The sequence below is a fragment of the Lontra canadensis genome, unplaced genomic scaffold, assembly GCF_010015895.1.
Source record: "Lontra canadensis isolate GAN:19392208 unplaced genomic scaffold, GSC_riverotter_1.0 scaffold8, whole genome shotgun sequence".
Classification (NCBI taxonomy): domain Eukaryota; kingdom Metazoa; phylum Chordata; class Mammalia; order Carnivora; family Mustelidae; genus Lontra; species Lontra canadensis.
In genome coordinates this window covers 4,649,810-4,655,652 of record NW_022631002.1, presented here as the reverse complement: position 1 = coordinate 4,655,652, position 5,843 = coordinate 4,649,810, and the positions used below count along the sequence as shown (strand labels likewise).

The 5,843-nt window shown below is 43.2% G+C and overlaps 1 long non-coding RNA gene across 1 annotated transcript; it reads right to left on the bottom strand.

Annotated features, from left to right (window-relative positions):
- Window positions 1–326: 326 nt before the first annotated feature.
- Window positions 327–5,389, bottom strand: LOC116865605. Its single transcript, XR_004382240.1, has 2 exons — window positions 5,312–5,389; window positions 327–994 (listed from the first exon to the last, which is right to left on the bottom strand). It is a non-coding gene; the product is annotated as an uncharacterized LOC116865605 (long non-coding RNA).
- Window positions 5,390–5,843: the final 454 nt, after the last annotated feature.

Here is a 5,843-nt window from a genome sequence, read left to right as displayed (position 1 = left end):
AGGCCCTCCCATACTTTGCACATCAAGCCGCCAGCTTAACTTAGCTGAGAGCACAGAAAAATAAGAATGAGCACAGAGTGCATCAGTAAATAGTGTCTGCCGTAATTTTCACCCACTTAAGGATGCTCCCGTCCATAGGGTTCTCATCAGGACAGAGATACTGCTATTGTGTATTTCTTGCTGATCCTTTCAAAAAAAAAAAAAAACAACAACAACCAATTCTTTGAAACCAAAGTGGTGGCATTTCCTCAACTACCGAATATTTTCTAACTTGCTCGGACACATTTACATTGTTTATTGAAAGCAAACATAGAATCAAAGCATTATTTCATTATTTACCAATGCATTTTCTTTTACTCCAAGTTATTGGGGGAAAAACATTAAGAGCCAGAAATTGCTTTTCTCCATTGCTGAGCACAAAACTGAGAATTTTATTTCCACTGAGCGAGTGGTCACACCTTCTTCACTATAAACACATCAATCACCTGAGTTGATTAAAAATTACTTTTTCTTTCCATTTTACACACAAGAAATTATTTCTGATCATTTGTTTTAGCAAAAACATGCAAACATTTTCCAATTTCAGAAAAGGTGACCTTCAGTACCACCCCTTCCTCCAAAGGGACGTCATTTCAGGTGACTCTCAGCCAACTCCTGCAAATCTGAGCTGGAGAGCAAAATCAGTCTGGCTCCATTTCATGGTGGGTGTCAGACAGGACTCGGATTCTCAAGGACCATTTTTAGAAATTTTGATAACATCCCAGATTTCCAAAATGGGATTCTAAACAGTCTGACAAATGGAGTGACCCTTTACCAGCAAATTCTCGAGGTAAATCACATTGCATTTCACCCAGAATAAATACAGAGGTCTTGATCTTAATAGGTGGCAACTTTGACGTGATTAACAAGGCTATGTTTGATGATGGGTTTAGTGCAGCTGGACCCGCACCTGAGCTCTCCAGGTTGGTTCTGAAGGAAAGAGTTTGCAGTTCTCCTGGGGTGTATGAACAAGGTAAAAAAATATATATGCATTAATAATGCTAATAATAATAATAAGTGTTTACATTTATTGATTGAGGACCATGCATCCAGCTGTACAAAATCCTTTACACACCTGTTAACCCACTGACCCATTACAACAACATTATGAGGCAAGGACTCATATCTTCTCCAACTTAGAGATAAGGACAGTGGACACTCAGGAAAATCAAACGGCTTGCCCCAGGTAAGTGACCTCCAAAAGCCACGTGGTTTGACTGCAGGGCTCTGTTGTTTCTACTTAACACGGTGTCCCTCCCAATGGCGTAGCCGAACCAGACAGAATGTCTCCTGAAGACCACAAAACCCTCGTCTGAAGCCTCCCTTAGCAGGACAATCTACCCAAACTGAGTTAACAGACCTTCTACTATTCCTTAGTTCTAAGAGCTGTCAAGAACCATTAACACCATTCTCAGTTCACACTAAACCTCAGAAGTGTCTCCCGGACAAGATCATGTCCGGTATTTCCTCCCTTTCCTCCCATGGCTTGTGCACAGGTGCCTGGGGGAATCCTATCACACTGATTAGCTGTCTCAGGTGTGCGAAAGCACGTTCATGCCCTCCCAAGGACCCAGTCTCGGCCAAGCCAACCCAGGGGAGGGAAAGCTCAGGGAGAAGCAGCATGGGGCTCTCAGGAGCCTGCTGTGGGCTCAGCGACAGACAAATAAAGGATCTCCAAGCACTTCGGAGGTTTTCAACGTTGCACCTGAACCTGAACCGACAGGTAAATCACACCAAGGGGAAGGTGAGCCCTGAGAAAGAGTGAACTACCTTCTGTGTCTAACCACTAAGAAATAACGATAAAACTGTCACGGTCGCCATCATCAACAGTGATCTGGGTACACTTTTCACAAAGATGGTACCTCCCGTCTTCTCTCCTTATGTGGATACTGAAATTGGGAACGACTCATAATCGGGTGGTAAGACGCGTTCATAATGGTTCATCTAAAGCACCTAGCGGTTCTTTTGCTGTGCCACGTGTGTTCACCTTTACCATGTCTCCCATCACTGATGGATTAGCCCAAGGCCGAAAAAAATTCTGTAGTTCTGACCCTTATGTAAAAGCACATGCAGAACAGCTAGAGATAGAAGAAAGTGGTGGGATTGAAGCTGCAAATCACGAGTTCTGGTAAGAACTTCAACTGTCTAAATTAAGCGGAGATAATTTAGATACTCATCAACTTCAGAAAGGAAAGGAACCTCTTCCTGTCGCTCACGCAACATCACTCTCATAACATTAATGATCACTGGTGTCGTTGAGCTTGAGGAAGACTTTGAACCATTTTGTTTGGCTTCCAAGCGGCAGCTGGCTGGTAAGGATACAGTGAGAAGCAACAGGTGTAGGAGACCACAGAAAATGCCACCATGAACCTATGAAGCCTTTGAGAAAGTATCTCTTGAAAACACTGGGAGCATATGCTGAAAACTTCCATTTTCTGCTGCTTTTTTAAAAGCTTTTCTTTTAGAAAGCAAGAAAGCCATTCATTATCTACAATATATGCGGATTCAGATTTTTAAAGAGTGGAAAGCGAAGGCTCTAGGAAAAAGAGTGTGCGGTCGTGCACACATCGACACTGGTGGGGTGGTAAATTTCAGAAAGTGTAAAGAAATCTTTTTTTGTAAACACTCAAAAGGGATGAAAGTTTAGCATCTTAAAATATTTCCTATCCTATCGCGGATGCAGTTCCTTTGGGCCCGAGTTGCTGAACTGTTTACAGTACCTGAGCTGTAAATTAATGTCTGATCTACAACGTTTTTGCAAAGAAACTTGTAACTTGTTTATGAAATATTTAAATAAAGGTTATCTGAGATTCTTAATGTGTGTACTTGGCCTTAGGCCGTCTTCCGTACCATTTCAACGCAGCGAGAGAGCCAAGGGACATTGTTTTAAATGGCGCTCTGGTTGGCCTATAATGTTGGAAGACCGAGACTAAAACCAAGTGATAGCCTGACTGATGATTAACTCTGCCCCATTCTTCCTTCATAACAGTCAGAGCCCTCTGGTGTGAGAGAAACAGATAGATGATAGCTAGCTAGCTAACTAGCTAGCTAGCTAGCTAATAGTAGATAGATGATAGATAATAGGTAGGTAGATAGATACATAATAGGTAAATAGATGATAGATATAGATAGATGATACATTGATAGATGACAGATAATAGATAGGTATGTAGATAGATTGACAATAGGTAGATAGATTGTAGATCATTGATAGATGATAGATAATAGGTAGGTAGACAGATACATAATAGGTAGAGAGATGATTGACAGATAAATGATTGATAGATGACAGAGAATAGATAGGTATGTAAATAGATTGATAATAGGTAGACAGATGATAGATAAAGGACAGATGACAGAATGATAGATGAAAGATAGAAATAGAGAGCAAGATAACTTTAGGGAGGTCCTTAACAAAAGAGAGGAAGGGTGTTAATCATTAATAATGAACCAGATATTTTACATGTTTATGAATGTATATACATACTACATTATTCATAACATGTTATTTATATGAAATATAATTATGCATTACATAGGTCAGGTATTTAATTCATGGAATATTGGAATAGCCAGTATTTCCAGTGCACCGATGTGACAGCGAGGCTCACAAGTGAAAACTGTCTCGTGCTAGGTGTCCCCTAGAAGGGGTGCACGTGACTCCCACACCAGCACTTTCCGATCTACCCTAACCCCGAGGTTGTATCCTCTCGCACACAACACACGAACTTGACAGCGACAAGACGAGCCAATCCGACAGGACAGCGTCAGTGAAGCAGAAGAAAACCAAACGTGCGTGTCAGACTCTCGGAAACATTTCCTTCCTGCCCGGGGCCTCCGTCTCCAGGAAATTGCCAGTTTGGGGAAATAAATAGGAAACTGATTCCTTGGTAGCCCATCACGGAGACGCTAATTTGCCACAAATAAGCATAAGAAACGTAACCCGACACTTCAAACCAAAAGGAAAGCAACTCAAGATGGAACGGGACCGCTGATCTCTCCATTCTTCTCCAGAAAAGCAATTTTCTGTCCTTTTCTAAGCATAGCCTCAAAAAGCCTCCCCTGCTCTTGTACACAAGACAAGGAATCCAGTGACGCTACCCAGGGCACACTCCAGAGAAGACAGCAAAACTTGCTTCTCACATGGGAATCCAAGCCAGGAGGACTGGTACCAGGACAGAAGCATTTTTAAAGGAAATTTGCCAGAGCTCTCTTCGAAACAGAGCCCTACCGGGGCAAGGTAGATCCTGAAGACCCTGCCCAGCCCCCTCCCTGCACCCGCGGAAGAATGACCGGTGCTTTGAATGCTGCTTCTGTACAGGAGATATCCGGCGCCTGCAGAAAATTCCCAACTCTCCTTTCCAGGATTTCTCCGCAAGAAAAGTGACTCGTTACAGTGGCTCGGCAACATTTCCTTAATGCTTCCCCTTCGCCAATACAGAACGACGTGTGATTTTAAAGCAAGTACCACTTTACCCTCTGCTTCCCTGTCTTCGCTTAGGTCAGAATTTTCTAAACTTTAATCCTATAAGAAGATCTTCATGATTTCACAGTGTTCCTCTAGCACCTCTGCAAATTCCGCCCTCCCAGTGCCTCCATATTACCAATTACCACTACAGTTTTCTATGATATAATTTCAAATTTATCATTTTTGCTGAAATGAATATATTTTCAAAGAAAAATGTATTACTACTGTGAACGAAAAGCCAGGGTCACTTGGGGTACGCTTAAAGTAACAATCAAAATAAATACAAAGGAAAATGGCAGAATAGAGAGGTCCGGTCCCTATATGTCCCCCCTACTCGACCCCACCCCCCCATTTCCCTACTACAGAAACACCAATTTTAACAAGCACCCACAGATGAGAACATATTTTGGGGAGCCCAGAAACATACCTGAAATGTTACAATATTTCCGTGGAGCAAAAAAGCCAGAGGAGAGATGCATTGAAGTGGTTAAAAAAAAAAAAGTGTCAGCTCACCCCACCTCCAAGGCAGCATAGCTCAGGGCCCAGAGAGATCTCCTGGTCCACAGCCAAGAACATGGCAGGGGGGATGGGCACTACTGAATAGGCAGGGGACAGCTAGGAACAGAGAGAAGGGGGTGGTGGAGGGGAGAGCTTTATAGCACCAATGGATCTTAACAACGGGTCACAGATCCTGCTGCCTGGCATACGGTCTCCATCCACAGTCCTGCTCACAGAGGGAGAGCACTCCACAAATGAAAACTGGAACTAATACGTTCTCCAGCAATCCCGCTTCTGGGTACTTACCCAAGGAAGTTGAAATCAGGATCTTGGAGCGTTCACTGCAGACTACACACGAGCAGCGTGGAAACAAGCTAGGTGTGCATCGAGGGGAAAGTGGGTAAAAATCACGCGCTGTATATGTGCAATGGACTGCGATTCTGACTTCTAAAAGAAGGAAGTCCTGCCATTTGTGGCTATACGGTGGGACCCGGAGGGCGTTATGCTCCATGAAACAAGCCAGACACAGAAAGACGAATAATACATGATCTCACTTACATATGGAATCTAAAATGGTCCAATTCATAGATGCAGAGAGTAGAACGGTGGTTGCCAGGGACAGGGCGTGGGGGACATGGGCAGATGTTGGTCATCGGGAACAAAGTTTCAGATATGCAGAAGATCCACTGTACGGAACAGCGCCTATCACTGACAGTACTGGGTTACATACCTAAAATTTGCTGAACTTATGTATAGATTCCTACCACACAAATAAGAATCACTCATAATAAAGGCGGCAGGAGGAGACTGTGGGAGATGATGGGTATGTCCATGAGCA